We start from the raw sequence: 19,737 nt of genomic DNA, 5'->3' as shown, positions 1-19,737 counted from the left end.
AGCTTTCAGATTTATAAGGAAAGATCTGGAGAGAGACATAGGCAGGGAAAGGACTCCTGATGATAAAGTGGGAGAATCAAGTTTTTCTGCCAGACACAGAGAGGAAGCCAGGCAGAGGAACTCTGGGGAGTGACACGGGCAAGGTAGTGCCCAGAGTAGGGCACAGGATGCAAAGGCCAATTCATACGGGTGACAGGACCAGATGGAGTGATGGGAGAGAATTCAGCAGAAACTGAAATTTAGATCCAAAGAAGAGTACTAGGAGAGGGGACCAAGGCCATTTTTATTTAAATATTACAGAATAAATGTGACCTACCAGCTCTGGTGACATCATGGACACCTAGGTGGTCTGACTTTGTCCATGTCTCTTTCTCCCCAGATGAGAAGTGAGTCCCTTGGCTCATCTGAAGACATCACATCCAGCACAGTAAGGGGCTTGGTTGTTGAATTAATCAATGAGCAAGACATGAATAAGGATGAGAGGGACTGGGGAGAGTCAAGAGGCTGGGAGTGCTGGAGCAGGCCAGACAGGGTTGAGTGATCAAGAAAGATTAGCTAAGGCCCAACAAGAAGAAATTCAGCTGGACTTGGATTTCCAGCCACCATGTTCCCTGAGGGGAGAAGGGAGCCCGAGCAGAGCAGGTCCAACCAGCAGATGGGGGGCCCTTCTTCTGGCTGGGGACTGTATTGTCAGGTGTTCTTTTTAAAGGCTGTCCCTGACAATTTACCTTTATAAGAAGTGTTGTTTGAGTGACTTTGCTGTGTTTGGATAATACTGAGTAAAGCAACGATTTATGGGCAACTATTGGGAGTAGCCGTAAAACCCAGCCCTGGGCTGGCAAGATAATATTGCTATATTCTCTGGAAGATCTCCTCCAGTGTTTATTACCCTTCACATGGCTGTAGCCGAATAAAGTTATGTTTGCTTAAACCGCACATGCTTATCTGAGCTGTCTTCCTTTTAAGAAAAAAGAATGGATAAGGTGACATAAATCTGCTGAGCGCCAGGGAGATCAGACTGATGGGGCCACATGCTGCCGGAGGGAGTGGAGGATGCCCAGGGGTGGGGGGGAGGATGGGCACATTGGGAGAAAAAGTGAAAGCAAACGTCACATTTGTACAGCACAAGTTTTCCAAGTGGATTTTGATTCCTTTCATACGTAGTTCCAAGGGGCCCCAGCGGCTGAGACCCTTCTGTGTTTGCTTACTTGTTTAGCAAAGAGAAATGTCCCCCCCACCCCAGGCCTAGCAGCCTTCCTGAACTATTTACCTAGAGGGGATCGCAGTTAGTGAGCCAACCTGAAAGGCAGGAAATAAGGCTCTCCCAGCAGGCTATTGGTTTCCAAAGGGTATTTTTGCAATGGCTGGGTAATGTTCCACCTGATGACACCAACCGTATTTTCGGGACTTTATCCGTTGTGTCCCTCCTCTGTCAGTGTCCCATAGTAGGCACTCCGTACATATCGCTTTCCACGTTGGGTTTGTTCCCAGTTTTTGTCTTTCTGAGCAATGCCGCAGTGAACACGGGTACCTGCCAGCTCTGTGTGTATGTCATCCTGTGCTCAGGATAAAGTCTTAGGAATGAAATCACTAGCTTAGAGCAGTGCTTCCCAAGATGTGCACGAATCACCTGGGGGCTCTTGTTCAAAGGCTGATTCTACGGGCCTGGGGTGGGACCTGAGAGACTGCATATTTAGTAAGATGCTGCTGGTCCAGGGACCACACTTGGAGACTTGAGGCTCCGGCTAAGCAGGTGGGGCCGCCCCCTCCAGGGGCACGTTTGAGTGGACCAGGCCCTGTGCATGAGGAGAAAAGAGAAAACCGAGCCTTGGTCTCCAGAGTCAGTCCCCAGACTGTCAGGTGAATTTGTGCTCCCCCATCATGAAATACCAGACAGACTAAAGAACTATCAGTGGTGGGTTTTGTGATCTGTTTGGAATCCGATCGATACCCTGAGAGCCCAGAGAAATTAGTAATGAGCTGATAAACAGGCTGCTGGCAATGCGCCCATCCTTCCAAGCCTCCATCCAGGCCCCACGCAGGAGCAGGTGATGTGAGGGGTCAGCTCGGGCTGCCTTCCCTGGGGACAGTCACGCTGCAGCGTGGCCTGGGGCTGAGAGCAAACTGCTCCCTCCAGCCTACCTCCACCGTGGGCTCTTGAGGGACACGCCTCAACTCAGCCCTGGGTCCGCAGGAGCCCTTTTCTCCGAAGCAACTTGTCCCAAGCTGCCAATTTCCCTTCTGTCCAGGTTTACTCCTTCTTATGTTCGTCCCCAGGACTGGTCTCTTCAGAGTAGCACTCAGGGGGCCAGCCAGAGAGAGGGGGGCAGGGCGGGGGGCGGGGTCATGTGTGCCCCCAAGAAGTTGTGTTGCAGATTTACAAGTGGACTTGGAGCTCAGGCTCGCGATGCGGCCGTGGTGCTATCAGTTCTTATTAATGGTTTCATTTGGAGAGATTTGCCCCCGAGGTGATTTTGTGAGATGCAATCTAAAACTGAAATAAAGAAATGATTCACTGAAAGCATCATTTGGCCTGCTAGGGGAAAGAAATCATTCCTTCCATAAAGGCCGTTGTCTGCTAAGAACTAAATGATGGGAAAATCCTGAAAACACATTTCAAATACTGCGGTTATTCTCAGGCGATCTGCTACGTCTTATGTTTCTGCTAGTTCGATTACCCGGGAGAGAAAATTTTGTTTTCGGCAGGAGTTTCAGAGAACCGATGACTGCTGGACACCCCCCGGACCCCAAGGGAGTGCAGGAGAGGTCTAGCAAACGTGGGACCTGCTAAGGAGGCAAACCTGAGGCACACAGAATGTGAGGGGACCCAAGACTTGAAGGAGCACATGTCAAGGCTCGGCAGACACAGACTCGCCTGATGCATAGGCAAGTCTGATTTCCCAGGGGCAGCAGCCTCTCCCACTCTGCGCTTCTGGGATTCTTGTCCCTTGTGTGGACGACTTGCATGCCTCTGTTGCTTATGAACTTCCAAAAAGTTATTTGTGAATTTGTCTTAACTTCCTAACTCCTAGGAGCCAATGGCTGGCGGAGTTTCAGGTAGAGACAAATCAACAGATGAGGGCTTCCTGGAGGAGGTGACTTTCCTCTTAGCTTTTGGAGGAAGTGATGACCTTGGATTTGGTGAAATTATCCCTTGATTTTCCTTTTCTCTGTTTTGTAGGTTTCTCTATATCCTGTTCTTATTTTATTTTATCCTGCTCTGATTTTCAATATGACTAATCCTCCAGGCCCTGCCATGTGTGTCTATCTGCATCAGTACCATCTATATCTATACTCTTTTCTTTCATCATCTGAACCCTCATCCACGCTGAGCTGACGCCTCCCTTCCTCCCAAACTTCCGTCCAACCTCCCGGTGAAACGGGGTTATTCTCGCTCACGTAACCGTGCTTGTTTACAAATGCAGGTGCCTCCCATTCTCCTTTGTCACTGGGGATCTCAGGATGTGATTTTACTGGCAACCTGGCTCTTTTTGTAATTCCTTCGCTGAACTGTTGATTCACAGTCACAGCCTTTTGCTGGATATATAACTCCAATCAGCTGTGACTTTGACCAATGACAGGAAGCTCGCAGCTCGGGGGCACAGGGGCTATGGCATCAGAATGGGCAGACCGTGTCCGTCTCCCCTTGTTTGTGAGAACAGTTCCGATCCAAATTGGAGTGCTGTCACCTCTGCCTGGTCACCTCCTGTCACCTCTATCCTCTGACTCATGAACTAATTAGTCATATTTGTGGCTAATGAAGGGCTATGGGAATGACTTGATTCACCTTCTCTTTCAAGAATCTTCTGGAGTCTAGGGGCGCCTGGGTAGTGCAGTCGTTAAGCGTCTGCCTTCGGCTCAGGGCGTGATCCCGGCGTTCCTGGATCGAGTCCCACATCGGGCTTCTCCGCCGGGAGCCTGCTTCTTCCTCTCCCACTCCCCTGCTGTGTTCCCTCTCTCGCTGGCTGTCTCTCTGTCACATAAATAAATATTTAAAAAAAAAAGTCTTAAAAAAAAAAATCTTCTGGACCCGACTGTGTACGGAGCAAGAGGTCTGCTCCTCTATCAGCAGCTTGACTGAAATATTTACTGAGCACTTACCACAGACAGAGGACTAGAAGGGATCAGAACTACAAGGAAGGGCAGAGGGGCGGGGGCAGGGGCTTTAAACTTACTTCCCAGGTCTCTGGGAAGCAGGAGACATCTGCTAACTTCTGATCCCATGACGGGGCCAGGTCAGCCCTGCTCTCTTCTATGCTTCTGGCTATTTACGGGCAGACCAGAGCTCAGTGGGGTCTCTGGGGGCAGAGCCAGAGGCAGGAGCAGAAGAGGAAGCCTTCTAGGGGCGCCTGGGTGGCTCAGTCGTTAAGCGTCTGCCTTCGGCTCAGGTCATGATCCCAGGGTCCTGGGATCGAGTCCCATATCGGACTCCCTGCTCAGTGGGGAGCCTGCTTCTCCCTCTGCCACTCCTCCTGCTTGTGCTCTCTCTCTCTCAAGTAAATGAAAATAAAATCTTTAAAAAAAAGAAAAGAGTCAAAGCCTTCTAGACAATCCTAAGATAATGGAACCAGTAGGGAAACAGAAGAATGATAGATTATATGGTCGTATTTATTTTAAAAAATTTTTTAAATAATTTTTTATGGTAGTAGTTAGTGCACATTTTACTGCACAAATAAAAGCGTAACCATTAGCTGAGGGCAGTGGTCAAGGATCAGCCTAGTACTTAGCACTGCCCAGTAGTACTCAGGAACACCGGGCACTAAGCAAAAAGCCCTCAGGGTCCCACAGTCCCAACTCAATAGCCCGATGAGGCTTTAGTTAAAGACTGTTCCTCCCAGTAAGGGAACAACCGTCTTCCTTCCTTTCCCTTTGCCTCTTCTCTTCCCCACGAAGCCTTTCTCAATCCGGGGGCTCGTCGGTGCCAGGGCAGCAACACGGGACGTGTGCTTGTGCAATGTGTGCACGGTGTAATCATTGCCTAACTTCGAGGGCTCGCTTGACAAATGATTTGCTTCTCAACAGTGCCTCTTACACCTACTTTAGAAAAAAATTTCTGGAAATATAAATAAGAGCAGAGACCTTTGAAAGACCCCTTGTCATACCTCTCTTCCAGTTAAGAGACTGGTCGCGTGTGTGTGTGTGTGTGTGTGTGTGTACATGCGAGGGGGACGGACCCTGAGTTGGTCTTCTGTGATGTTTACGACTTGATTATCACCAAAACTAATGGTCAAGTTAAGCGCCACAAAAGTGGCCTCTTTTTTTGCAAACCAAAACTAGAGCAAGGGTTTATCGTGTTTCCTCCTCTCTACCTCCCACCCACTGCTCCCACCATCTCCCCCCCGCCGCACCCCCTCACCCCCCCCAGTGCCCAACAACAGCAGAAGCTGAGAGGATACTGACGAAGGAGGCACTCATTCCCTGGCAAGAAGGAGAACACGACTGAAATGGCTGTAGCCGCTTCTCTTCCCATCTGTGAACACCTCAACAACGAGTCTCTAATTCACTGTGGTCTTTAAAAGCTGCCACAGGACTGCAGGATTTTGCTGTGAGCAGAATCCTGGAGTCTCAGGGGGCGCCTGAGTGGCTCAGTCGGTTAAGCGTTTGCCTTCTACTCAGGTCATGATCCCAGGGTCCTGGGGTCGAGTCCCCCATCGAGTCCCCCATCGGGTTCCCTGCTCAGTGGGGAGTCTGCTTCTCCCTCTCCCTCTGCCCCTCCCCCCACTCTTGCTCGCATGCGCTCTCTCAAATAAATAAATAAATCTTAGAAAAATAAAGAAAGAGTCCTGGAGCCTCTAGCTGCAAAGATCTAAAGAGTAAGTAGCCGGGGAATGGAGAGCACGGGGGAGATGGGTTTTCAGACGCCCCTGGAGGCTGGCTGCGACTGGGAAAGTATCTGCGGCAGGGCTGAGCCCCCCGACACCAGGGCTGAGCTGCCTGCTCTCGGGGTTCAGGAAGAGCTTCCAGGAAAGTGGGAAAGCGAAGTCATTCTTCATCCCAGATATTAACATTTGTAAGTAGGTGTAGCAGAAAAACAATAGCAAATCCTTCCTGGACATTCTTCTAATCAATAAACAGTTAAATCTAAGTCTTATAAATATGTGCTTCCCACCAAGGGAGAAAAATACAGCTCTTAAATATTTTAGTTTTCCTTGAGTTAGCCCTTATGCAAAGGAGCTGCTGTCCTCTGCAGTGAGAGCCCACTCACCCCAGCGTTTGCTTTCTGATGAAATTTCCAGTGACCCTAGATTTGAATTTCAACGAGCTTTCTGAAGGGTCCAGCACTGTATCTTTAAATGTAGAAACATTCAGAACAGAATCGTGCCTGAGGATAATTATTTTTTCTTATAGTCTGGACAAATAGTTCCTTTTTTCAGCTTTATTGAGACGTAATTGACAAATGAAGATTGTATATATTTAAGGTGTGCGGTGTGTTCTTTGATGTTCACATACTTGTGAAATGTTTACCACAATCAAACTAGCACACCCATCACCTCGCATAGTTACCTTGTTTTTGGCAAGAGCAATTAAGATCTACTCTCTTAGTGAATGTCAAGCACACAGTATAGTATTGTTAACTGTGCAAAGAAATTCTAAAACCTCTTGTGGGTCAGGGTCACGGCTAAGGTTGGACAGAGAATGAGTAGGAATGAGGGCCTACATTACCTCATAGGAGCACCCGTGCCCATGAAGCTCCTGTTTTCGGAGTCTAAGGAGGAAGTTGTGGGGGTGGGGAGGCAGCCTGGGACTCCGGAGAAAGGGGGAGAGAAAGGCAGTGACTCATGCTCTCATCTACACCTTCGTGATCAGACCTTATTATTGAGCTGCTTGAATGTGCTGGGTGGTGTGCTGGCCTCCAGGAGGTTTAGAGGTGCCATTGACTCAGCCCTTCCCACCCGGACTTCAGAGTCTGGCTGGGGAGGGGAGTGAGGACACCAACTCTTGGAACACACGAAATACTGTGTTATAATGGAAGTTTCCGAAAGTGCTCTGGGAAACCAGAGGAAGGGGAGAGGAACGGTCTCTGGGGCCAGCCGGAAGGCTTCATGGAGGAAGAGAAGCAGCAGGAGGAAGAGGCACAGGAAGGGGGGAAAGCAAGGTCTTGCAGAAGGTGGTCGCCCAAGCCTGCCCTCTCCTCCGAGAGGGTGAAATCAGAGGAGGCCAAGAGGAGCAGAACTCCCTTGGAATGCGCCAGGGGCCCAAAATAAACTCAGGATACTATTGGCATTTGGAGACTGCCATAAACTATAAATAGAGAGTAGAAAAGATATTCAGAATATTTTCTGAATGTGGAGGAAATTCATAAACGTTCCCGGCACTGACACATGTTCTGTGAGAGCTGGGGCAGGGTCGGATCCAGGGAATGACGGCTTTCCTTTCACAGCGAGGCTAAGTGAGCCCAGGGGCTTGCTCAGTGCTCGGCACTCAGTGCCCCGCATTCCCATGGCTGTGTGGTGAGCAGAGACCACAATGAGGACAGGAGCAGCTCTGGAATGTCCATCACTCAATGGAGTTCCCTGGCTTCTCCACAGCCCCAGAATATTGGACAATGCTTATTATGACTCCTACTTGTTGTATAGGGAAATCCAAAGAAAACAATTTTGGGGGGGGGGGAGCTTTCTGCATTCTCCAGAAAAGGAAATCTTAGGGTGAAAGAAGGAGATGAGGTTTCTGACCCTCCTTTCTTGCTGGCCTCAGTTTCTTCATCCTTCCCAGGAGGAGGTGGGGCCCGGGGAGCACAGTGTTCCTTCCTGCGGAGACATTTTCTTCGTCTGAGCCTTCTGCAGACCAGCAGCTGTTTGCAATTACTCAGCCAGGCAGTGAGAGGATGTCCTCTCCCCACCATGTTTCTGCATCTGCCAGGCTGAATTCTTTTTTGGGCAACATCTGTTCTTATTTCCCCTGTGATGTTGTCTCAGTTGACCACAGAAATAATTACATACTTATTCTGAAGTAATCAGATCATTGAAATCCTTTTCCACCGGATAGCAGATTTCGCTGGGAAGGGTGACATCGCAGGAACAGAGTTCCTCCGGGGGACCGCAAATCAGGGAGCTCACCGGCGCCCTTATCTTTGGGGGTGGTGGGGAGAAGCAGAGATGACTGCCACTTCGAGTCATGCTAGACCTAAAATATCAGCCTCTTTTCCCTCCGTTGGAGCTGAGCTGTGGGAGGGCTGCTCACAGACTGTGAGCCAAGTCTCATACAAAGTCCACAGTAATGTAGGCAAAGGAGCAGAGGACTCTACCACAGCCAAGAGTAACACGGTTACATCTATTCTGTTCCCTTTGATATCTACCTAAAAGGCATAAAGTAAGCCAGGAGTACAAAACAAAAATAAACAGAGTGCCTGAAACAAGCTCATCTCTTTTGGAGCCCTTGAACGTAGCATGACGAGGGGGTTTGGGTCAAAGGGTGATAATACGATAATAAGAAATTAATAATCAATTTAGGGGAATGAGTGAAGTTTTGTAGAGCAGAAAATAACCCTGGAAACGCAGACGAGGTGTCAGATCCTCGATGACCTTGCATGACGGGTTGAGCCTTTGTACTACATTTTATGGCAAGTCATTGGAAGGATCTGAACATTTGGTTTAATTGGATTTCACATCTTTCTTAGCTCAGGCTGACCCCGCTGAGGGGAGGGAGCACAGTGTACCGTCTATCCCTGGCATTTGGTGTTCTGAGCTTTGCATACTTCCCTTTTCTTCCTCAAATGATAGTCTTGCATAAATGTTTTCTAGCAAACAGGAAGTTTTCTGGGGTTTGGGGGGGAGGACTACTAAACTTTTTAAAGACAATAATTATGGAACTTGTCTGTGTTCATTTTTTCAGTTAACTAATATATCAAACACCTGCTATGTGTCAGATGCTGGGGATACAAGGAGTAAATCGTAGTCCTAGACCTCAAGGATCTTAAGATACTAAAACGTATGTTTATTATAAGTAGTAAGTGAGATAGAAATAAGCACCAGGATCTGTGGGCTTAGTGAGGTTCAAAGGCAAGGCTCCTTAGAGAAGATAAAACAGGCCGTGTGGGTTAATGGACAGCTAAGAGTTAAATAAACAGGTCAAGGCGGGGTACAGGGGCATTTCAGGTAGAAGGATCAATTTGGTGTGCACAGTTTAGTGTTATTAGAACAGAACACTCCAGACAAATGGGAGCAAAAGCCAAACTGTTAAAGCTGGGAACTAAAGAACCAGAAGAAGTGGAGGCAGGGCGGGAACAAGCCTGTTTTAATAACCATGCTGGTTCTAGAAATATGTAAAACAGGATCATCTCAAATCCTTCAGCAAATACCCAGAAATTCTGGACAAAATATAGCAAAGATTCTTCTGAATGACTGAGTAGCTTTGAGAAAAAGAGAAGAAATCACCTGGTTATAGACACAGAAGGAACTGAAAACTACAATGATAAGCTTATTCCTTGGGTTAGGGGAGAACACAGAACAGGTGGTCAGTCTCCGTAGTCCCAGAACTTGGATTTTAATGTCCACGTGGCAACAAGACATGCGACCATAAACTGATGAAAAAGACAGAACTGCAACTCAACCAAACCCCTCCTCAATCCACATGCTCAAATGGCATCCCCCCAGTGAAAGGGGACTAGGAAAATTTGTGCACTGACATAGAAAATGACAGAAAGCTTGTCTGTCTTTGGTTGAAAAAAAGAGATCCGCCCCCCTTCCTCCAGAATCATAATTGTGGGGCTGTGCTTTTTCTGCATTTTGGGTAGTAAATTTATACTACCCATATGGTCCAGCAGCAGCCAAACCAAACGTTTTTCATAATCTGTCCCCAGATTAGGGAATACAGCTAGAACTCTTTTCAGGAATGAATGCAAAAAATGTTCTGAAGGGGAGATGTACTCCCACACAGAACATAAAATTTGCATAGCAGAGACAAGAAAAATCAGGTTAGACCCTTAAGAACTTTAGATAATTGAATGACAATATATTAAAGATAATATAAAATAAATATATTTAAGTGATTAAATACAAAAAGAAGGATTTAAAGTCATAAAAACAAGGCAATATGAGAACATAAGCGGCAGACTTGAAAGACTAAAATAGAACTTTTAGAAAAAAACATCACTGGAAAAAATTTAGTGAGTGGTTTAAACAGCAGAGTAGACACCATTGAATAGAGAAACAGTCAAGTGGAAGATACACCTAAAGAGATTTCCAAGATTGCAGCACAGCGAGAAATAAACACAAAGATATGTAACGGATGTTCAGAAACATGGTGGGTAGAATGAGAACATACGAACTATGTCTACCAAGAGTTGTCACAGGAGAAACAGAGTAAAAGGATAAGCGATATTGGAGGAGCAAACGACTTTGAAGTTCCTTGAACTGACAAAACATATGAATCCTCGGTTTTAGGAAGCACAATCATTCCTGAAGGAAAATACAAATAATGCCACTTTGGGACAAATCTTTTTGAAGATTCAGGATTTCAAAGACAAGAAAAGATATTCAAAGAAAACAGAAGAAAAAGACAGAATACCTGACAAGGAATAAAAATCAGAATTCACAGCAACAATATAGCCGGAAGGTGATGGAATGATATCTTCAAATTCTGAGGGTATCGACCTAGAATTCTCTTTCTAATTATATTCTCATCTAAGAGTGAGGATGAAATAGAGACATTTTTAAGTTCAAAAGTTGGAGAATGTACTACTTTTAGAGAATGAAATGCTGAAGGAGGTACTTCAAGAAGAAGGCAATGCAACATGGAAGAAAGCAATAAATTCATGAAGAAAGGGTGAGCACAGAACCTGGCGTCATGTGGATAAATTTAAAATTATCCATTATTGACGGATACTAGTGACAATTCAGGTGCTTACAAAAAACACGATAATATCAGCATGGAAGATGAGAGCAGAGTAATTAAAGTGTTACGGCATTTGTATTTTGGGGAGAGAAGTTGGTTATTTTGAGCTTTGTTAGGTCAAGTATGTGTGTCAAAAATTTAAGAGTTAATACTAAAAGAACATAAATTGAATGTTTAAACTTCAAACTGTAGAAAGAAATAAAAACAATATAGAGGAAATATAATCAATCAAATAGAAGGCAGGAAAGAAGAAGCCATGCAAAAGCAGGGTATATAGAAAATATATAATAAGGTGATAGAAATAAAACAAATATATGTGATCTGAATTATTGTATATGAATTGAAAAACATGGACTTTTGCGGGAGTGAGGGGGTAAAATCCAGCTATAGCTTAATTCTGTGACACACATTTAAAACACGATTACACAGAGCAAAAATGAGGAGATGGGAACCGGATGTGAAGCAGATACAAACTACAAAGAGAAAATAATATATGGCCATAAAAAAGATGAAACCAAGTTAAAGGCAAAAACCACATGGTTAATAACAAATATGTCACAATATAATGCTAACAGAGCAATTCAGTGGGAAGATATGGAAATTCTGAAGTGGTTGCAAAAAAAAATGGTGTCAGAAGATACCATTTACACCAGCATTTAGTAATATGGCCTCAAAATATAGAAAGCAAAAATTGACAGAATTACAAGGAGAAATCAACAACCATGGTGAAATACATCATACTAAACTTTTCTTGGTAACTTATCAAATAGACTCTAGATTTAAAAGTGATGCAATATATTGGGGCACCTTGATGGTTCAGTCGGTTGAGTCTCCAACTTGTTTTGGCTCAGGTCATGATCTTGGGTTATGAGACCAAGCCCCCCCATGGGGCTCTGAGCTCAGCGCAGAGTCTGCTTGAGATTTTTTCCCTCTCCCTCTCCCGCTGCCCCTCCCCCTGACTCAGGCTCTCTCTTTCTGAAATAAATAAATAAATAAATAAATAAATAAATAAATAAATAAAATCTTAAAAAAAAGGTGATGCAATATTTTAACAACATAATTAGCAAGATTGATATCATGTATAGAACTTTGTGCACCTAGCATTAAAGAGCCTATGAGAACTCAGCTTCACCCATCCTGAAAAGAACAAAGCCCCAGAGGATGGTGGTGTGTGCAATGGACGGAGCCTAGGGACCTGAGTGACTATGTGTGGACAGCCCTTCTCCCAGTCTGGCCCCATAGCTCAGGACTGCCCTGTGAGGGAAGACTGCTTTATTCTTTGAGCCACTGTAGTCTTTGGGCTGTCTGTTACAACAGTTCAGCATTCTATCCTAAAAAACCAAAGTTCTATCAAATGCTCTTTTTTAATTTTAATGATTTTAGATTTATAGAGAAGGTAAATAATAGCACCAAGGTTCCACATACCCTCCACTCAGGTTCCCCTAATAATAACAATTTTATGTATCTGTAATATAATTATGGAAACTAGGAAATTAACATTGATACAATACTGTTAACTACTCTGTAGACCTTGTAAGAAATTCTCCCATTTTCCCATTAATATTCTTTGTTTGCTCCATAGTCAATCCCAGATTACATTTAGCTGTCTTTTCCTATCTTCTAAAAATTTTTATTCCGGTATAGTTAGCATACAGTGTTATATCGGTTTCAGGGGTACAATATAGTGTTTCAACATTATACATAACTGGGCACTCATCATGATAAGTGTACTCTTAATCCCTTTCACGTATTTCACCCATCCTATTCATCCCATTCATCCACATCCCCAACCCATTCTCTACTTCTCTCACCCTCATGTTTTAGGTATATGGTGTCATACTTTACATTCTTTTATTTGGTGAATCCCCTCACCACTGAGTTTCAATTTCATTGCTTTTGTGCTTCCTACTTTTCTTACTCCTACTTATGGCCTTTCCTTTCCACTCAGAGTCCCCTTAAACATTTCTTATAGGGCTGGTTTGGTGGTTGTGAATTCCTTTAATTTTTGTTTGTCTAGGAAACTCTTATCTCTCCTTCTATTCTGATTGATAGCCTGCGGAGTAGAGTATTATTGGTTGCAGGTGTTTTATCTTAAAGCACTTGGAATATATCATGCCGCTCTCTGCTGACCTGTAAAGTTTTTGCTGAAAAACCTGCTGATAGCCTTACGGGGTTTCCCTTGCATGTAACTATTTTCTTTTCTCTTGCTAGTTTTAAAAATCTCTCTTTATCACAACTTTTTGCCACTTTAATTATTATGTGTCTTGACATGAACCTCCTTGGGTTTATGTTTTTTGGGGTTCTCTGTGTTTCCTAGATCTGGATTTCGGTTTCCTTCCCCAGATTTGGGAAATTTTCAGCTATTATTTCTTCAAATAAATTTTCTGTCCTCTTTTCTGTCTTTTCTCTCTCTGGGATCCCTATAATGTGAGTGTTATTATGCTTGATGATGTCACAGATTTCCCTAAGTCTCTGTTCTTTGTCTTTTCTCTCTCCTGCTCAGCTTGATTGCTTTCCATTACCCTGTCCTCCAGGTCACTGATTCATTCTTCTACTTCCTCTAGTCTACTACTTATTCCATCTAGTGTATTTTTTAAAAAGATTTTTATTTATTTGAGAGAGACAGAGATAGTGACAGAGAGCAAAAGTGGGGAGAAGAGGGAGAAGCAGGCTCCCCACTGAGCAGGGAGCCCAATGAGGGACTTGATCCCAGGACCCTGGGATCATGACCTGAGCTGAAGGCAGATGCTTAACCAACTGAGTCACCCAGGTGCCCATCTAGTGTATTTTTAATTTCAGTTATTGAGTTCTTCATCTCTGACTGGTTCTTTTTTGTGTTTTTTTTAATCTCTTTGTTGAGGGTCTCACTGAGATCCCCCACTCGTTTCTAAAGTCCAGTGAATATCTTTATGACCATTACTTTAAATTCTCTATCATTACTTTAAGTTCCTATCTCTGTTTTGTTTAGCTCTTTTGCTGTGATTTTGTCCTATTCTTTCATTTGGGGCATGATCCTCTGTCTCCTCAGTTTGTCTAACTCTCTGTGTCTGTTTCTATCTATTAGGAAAGTCAGCTATGTCTCCTGGTCTTGAAAGTAGTGGCCTTATGGAGAAGAGGTCCTGTAGTACCCTGCAATGCAATATTCCTTGTTCACCAGAACCCGGTGCTTCCAGGGTGTCTCCTAGGTGTGTTGTGTGTACTCTGCAGTTGCGGCTGAGCTGCTTTGGCCTTTAGTCCCGTCCTCTACAATGGCTGTCTTTTCCTATTGCAGAAGGTTTGGTCCCTACGCTGTTAGTGGGACCACCTTTAGCTTGAGTTGAGTCAGACGAGGCGTTTGCCAGAGATGCAGTAGCATCAAACTGTAGGGTGCTTTCCCTGTGTTGTCTCCAGAAGCTTTTGTTGGTGGGCAGGGCCTATGGTCAGACTAGATGTCTGCCTCCAGCCCACTGCTGGGGCTGCAGTCCTACTGGTATGTGTGGTTATGTTCCCTTCTTCCCAGGGAGTCACTTTAAAGTGGCGCTGGCATCTTTGGGGGCTTCTTACACACTGTCAAGTTTGTGGCATCACTTTGGATGGGCTCTGGAGGATGCAAGTGCCAGCAAGGTTCGCACAGTTCTTACAGCTGCCTGGGAAAACCGCCAAGGCCAGCCAGTTGGAGGGGGATGATCTGCAGAAGTGCACGGTGGCAGGACTGCAGTGTAAGCAAGTTATGGAGGGTGTTGGTGCTGGTTTCCACAGGTGTCTGTCTGGCTGGGGAATGCTGGGGGAAATGGCACCCACCAGCTTCTTTGTTCTTAGAGAAGTCTCCCAACAATCCCTGTGCCTCCAGCACATGCTCTGAGATTAGTAAATAAGTCTCCCTAATCCCCCCCATGTCTTTCAAGCTGCTGCTTCTATGCTGCATCTCAGCGGAGCTGTTTGTTGTGCTATCGCTTTAAGGTTGGGGACTCAGTTTACTCTTGCCCTCTAACTCTCCCAGAGCTGAGCCTGATGGTTTTTAAAGTTCCAGGTATTAAGTCCTGCTGATTTGTAAGAACTCATGAGGCTAGGCCCGTCTGGTTTTCAAAACCAAATGTTATTCGTTTTCCCTGTGTTGGTTTCCCAAACCTAAGGTGACTGCTCTTCTTGCCTCTCCACACCTCCAATGTCCCTCCCTCCCCTTGGCAGTCCTGTGGGTCTATTTAGCCCCCAACCATGATTCCGCCCCTCTTAACCTCCTCAATGTGGCCTCCTTCCTACATCCAGCTGTGGAGAGTCGGTCTTCAGGTCATTTTCTGGGTTATTTATACTGATGTGGGTGTTATCTAGTTGTATTCATGGGATCAGGGAAGTTTAGGGTCCTCCTACTTTTCCATCTTCCCTGGAAGTCTCTTGTATTCTGTTTTTGACAATTTCTCAGCCTTCCTTTGTCTTTCATGACCTTGACTCTTTTGAAGAGTACTGGCCAATTATTTTTTAGAATGCCCTTGAATTTGAAATTTTCATCTCTTTTTTCATGATTAGATTGAAGTTACAAATTTTTGACAAGAATACTACAGAAATGTTATTATGACCTTCTTAATGCATCATATCAGGAGGTACATGCTGACATGTCCTTTTTTTCTAAAGATTTTATTTATTTGAGAGAGAGAGAGAGAGAGAGCGAGCATGCACAAGCTGGGGGGAGGGGCAGAGGGAGAGGGAGAAGCAGGCTCCACACTGAGCAGGGAGCCCGATGAAGGACTCGATCCCAGGACCCTGAGATCATGACCCAAGCCAAAGGCAGATGCTTAATTGACTGAGCCGCCCAGGCACCCCTGTTGACACGTCCTTTTACTGGTGATGTTAACTTGGTCACTTGTTTAAGGTGGCATCTGCCAAGTTTCTCCACGATCAGGTTACTTATTTCCCCTTGTGCTCAGTAAATATCTTTACGGGGAGATGCATTTAGACTATGTAAATATACTGTTTGTCATCATACTTTTAGCCAGAAATTTTAGCATCTCTATATAATTTTTGTTTTTATGGGAGAGGGTCTTCCTTTTGCCTGACGTCTACACAGGGTGTGCCTGCTCTCCCCAGGCAAGGGGTGAGGGAACTAGCTATTCCTCCTGGTGGGCTGGGCAAGTGGCCAATGCAGGTGGCACAGCCTGTCAGACCTGTGGGAACTAACAGTAAGAGGCCATGGTCTGGGTAGCCAAAACACGAGAGGAGATGTGACCAGTGAAGAGGTATAAGTCACCTAAGGACTAAGTTTGTCCCCTTCCTGGTTGTAACCCAGGTTTAGCCCAATGGCTGAACATGGTAATGCTTCTTATGGGCTGGACTCTATCTTCCCTCCAAATTCAAATGTTGAAGCCTTAATCTCCAGTACCTCAGAATGTGACTATATTTGGTGTTTTAAAGAGGTAATTAGGTTAAAATGAGGCCGTTAATGTGAACCCTAATCTAATACGGCTGATATCCTTATGAGAAGAGGGAATTAGGACACATGGAGAGACACCACGGCCTACACACATAGAGGAAAGACCACATGGGAACAAAGCAAGAAGATGGCCATTTGGAAGCCAAGGAGAAACCAAACCTGCAGACACTGGCCTCCAGAACTGTGAGGAAATAGCTTTTTGTTGTTTAAGCCACCAAGGCTGTGGTATTTTGTTATGGCGGGTCTAGCAAATTGATACAGTGCTGCCTAAGTATCTTCCGGGTAAGTAAAGGAATGCAAAGGCTATTGACCAGAGGTCAAGTGCAAGTTTGCTGAAGTGGTGCTTCTGATACTATGAGCATGTGCACATCACCTGGGACTCTTATTAGAATGCAGATTCTGACTCTCAAGTTTTGGGATGGAGCCTGGCAGTCTGCACATCTGACAAGATTCCAAGAGAAGCAGCAGGCCCAAGGACCACCCTGAGGAGCAAAACTTTGGACTGCCTTAGAGTCCTGGAGTCTTGGAGTCCTGAGACTTGCCTTTGAATGGAATGATCTTTGGTGACTTTAGAGGAAGATGGGGAAACTTCTTAGAGTTCACTTCAGCAACCACTCTGAGCACTTTCTAGATGCAAACCCCATGCCAGCCTGTGGAGTAGCCCCAGGTGGGCCAGCCAGCCACAGCTCCTCCAGGAGGGGGGGAAGCCACTCAAGACAGCCTGTCCAAACTGCCAGGCCCTCTATAGTCTGGGGAGAGCCAGTTTTATTCCACTGCAGGTATAAAGAATGAGGCTTGCCCATCAGTCACACAAGGCCGCTGGGAAAACAACTTTTTCATCAAAGCTTAAGAAAAAACGAGATTAGTTTTTGAAAAGAGTGGGAGGCAGCTGAAAGCTATTTGTTGATGTCAGTGGCCTTGGAAATTCTAAATGAGATTCTCTTTCATTTTGCTGCCCTTGCCTCCTTCTGTGGAGGCATTGTTCTCCTCCTGTGCCTGTCTGTGGAGACACCTGGCTCAGGCTCACTAGGGGTGGTCAAAGTCAAGTGTGCCTCCTCCGTACCCCCAACCCTGTGTCATTTTAATATACCTTTCCCTCTGCCGGCGCTCAAGACTCCTTCAGGAGCTGTGGTAAGGAACAGTTCTTCGTGCTCACATAAATAAGTAACCTATTCTTCACATGACTCTTTGTCCAAAGCTCTAGGAAAACAGTTTGTGATGGAAATTTGGGTACAAGCCATTGCCGAGAATTACAAAATGGTGGGATTTTTATTATTTATTAATCAACCTATAAATAGCCTCAAAAAAAAAAATCCAAATGACTCTGCCTGAGATGGATGAAACTGAGGTGCATTTGATTTCTTTCGTGAAACCCTCCCCCAGATCAGGAGGCTGGAATAGTGCAGGCTGGACCTGGGAGAGGGGCCTGCTGGACATGCCGGGGGCGGGGGGGGGGCAGAGGACTCTGTGGGAGCTGGTGTGGGTGGAAGCTAGGATTTCTGTAAGGAATTATTTACAGAGGGTATGGGCCCATGAGTTTTTCTTTGCTTCTTTTGATAGAAAGCACACACCCCCATGACTTTCACCTTTCTCCTGTTTTTTCCGCTGGTGGGATGCCATTTTCCCAGGAGTAGAGCAAGTGGGAGGCTGGTTTCCCATCTCACTCATACCAGAAGCCCCCCTACAGGGGTTCTAGCATGGAAATCTGAGTCTTTACCATCCTCCTCTGCCCCATGGCTCTTCAAGGGAGCAGTTCAGGAGCAAAGTCAGCTGGCCCTGGGCGTGTGCCAGGCTGCTCTCCCTGGAACCTGAGGGCCTCTAGGTGGGCACCTCTGGCACCACAGGCCGTGGAGCAGAAAAGCCTTTGTCGCTTCTGCTCTGTTTTGTTTCCCAGTCTTATTGCAATATAATCGGCTTGAACATTATGTAAGTTTAAGTACAACGGGCTGATTTGATACACTTACATATTATTGCAAAATGATTAATTACCACCCGAGCATTAGCTAACACCTCCATCGCTTCACGTAACTACCATTTCTTTTTTGTGGTGAGAACATTGAAAAATCTACTCTCTTAGCAAGTTCAAGTGTATAATACAGTATTATTTGCTATAATCCCCATGTTGTACTTGAGATCCCTAGAACTTGTTAATCTTGTAACCTAAAGTCTATACCCTTTGACTAATATCTCCCTATTTCCTCCATCCTCCAGCCCCTAGCAACCGCCATTCTACTGTTTCTCTGGGTTTGGCTTTCTTAGATTCCACACATAAGTGATATCCTATAGTATTTGTCTTTCTCGGTCTGACTTGCTTCATTGAGCATAATGTCCTCTGGTTCATCCAAGTTGTCACAAATGGCAGGGTTTCCTTCTTTCTCATGGCTGAATAATATTGCTGTCTACATATTTTGGAATATTAGTCAGCCATGAGAAAGAAGGAAACCTTGCGATTCATGACCGCTTGGATGAACCAGAGGGCATTATATATACTGTATATATAGAGAGAATCTTCTTTTATCCACTCATCTATGAGGATTAATGGTTGTTTCCATACCTTGGCTGTTGTGACTATTGCCACAATGAATATTAGGGTGCAGATATTTCTTTGAGATCCTGTTTTCATTTCCTTTGGATGTATACCAAAAGTGGGATTGCTGGATCATGTGGTAGTTCTATTTTTAACTCTTTGAGGAACCTTCATGTTGTGTTCCATAGTACTACACCAGATTACATTCCCATCACAGTGCACAAGGATTCCCTTTTCTCTACATCCTCCTCGACACTTACCAACCCTTGTCTTTTTGATGGTAGCCATTCTAATAGGAGTGAAGTAGTATCGCATTGGGGTTTTGATTTGTATTTCCCTGATGATGAGTGATGGAGAGCATCTTTGCATGTGTCTGTTGGCCATCTGTGTGTCTTCTTTGGAAAAATGTCTGTTTAGGTCCTCGGCCCACTTTATAATTGGATTGTTTGTTTTTTTTAATTTTTTTATTTTTTTAAAGATTTTATTTATTTATTTGACAGAGAGAGAGACAGCCAGCGAGAGAGGGAACACAAGCAGGGGGAGTGGGAGAGGAAGAAGCAGGCTCATAGCGGAAGAGCCTGATGTGGGACTCGATCCCAGAACACCGGGATCACACCCTGAGCCGAAGGCAGACGCTTAACCGCTGTGCCACCCAGGCGCCCCGGATTGTTTATTTTTTGGTGTTAAGTTGTAGGAGTTCTTTATATATTTTGGATATTAACCCCGATCAGATATATCATCTGCAAAATCTTCTCCCATTCAGTAGGTGGCCTTTTTGTTTTGTTGATAGTTCCCCTTGCGGTGCAGAAGCTTTCTGGTTTGATGTAGCCCTAATTTAAATTGCAATGTATACATGCTTTCAAATCCAGTTTTTGGAAAATTATAGACCTTTTCTTTTTAGACAAATATAAGAAACAATTCAACAAACTAAACTGATAATGACGAAGGGAGACTAACTGTAATTTATAGTTGT

This window comes from Ursus americanus, chromosome 10 (assembly GCF_024610735.1).
Source record: "Ursus americanus isolate L20-20 chromosome 10, mUrsAme1.1.p, whole genome shotgun sequence".
Taxonomy (NCBI): domain Eukaryota; kingdom Metazoa; phylum Chordata; class Mammalia; order Carnivora; family Ursidae; genus Ursus; species Ursus americanus.
The sequence above is the reverse complement of the archived record's forward strand: the minus strand, read 5'-3'. Positions refer to the sequence as shown.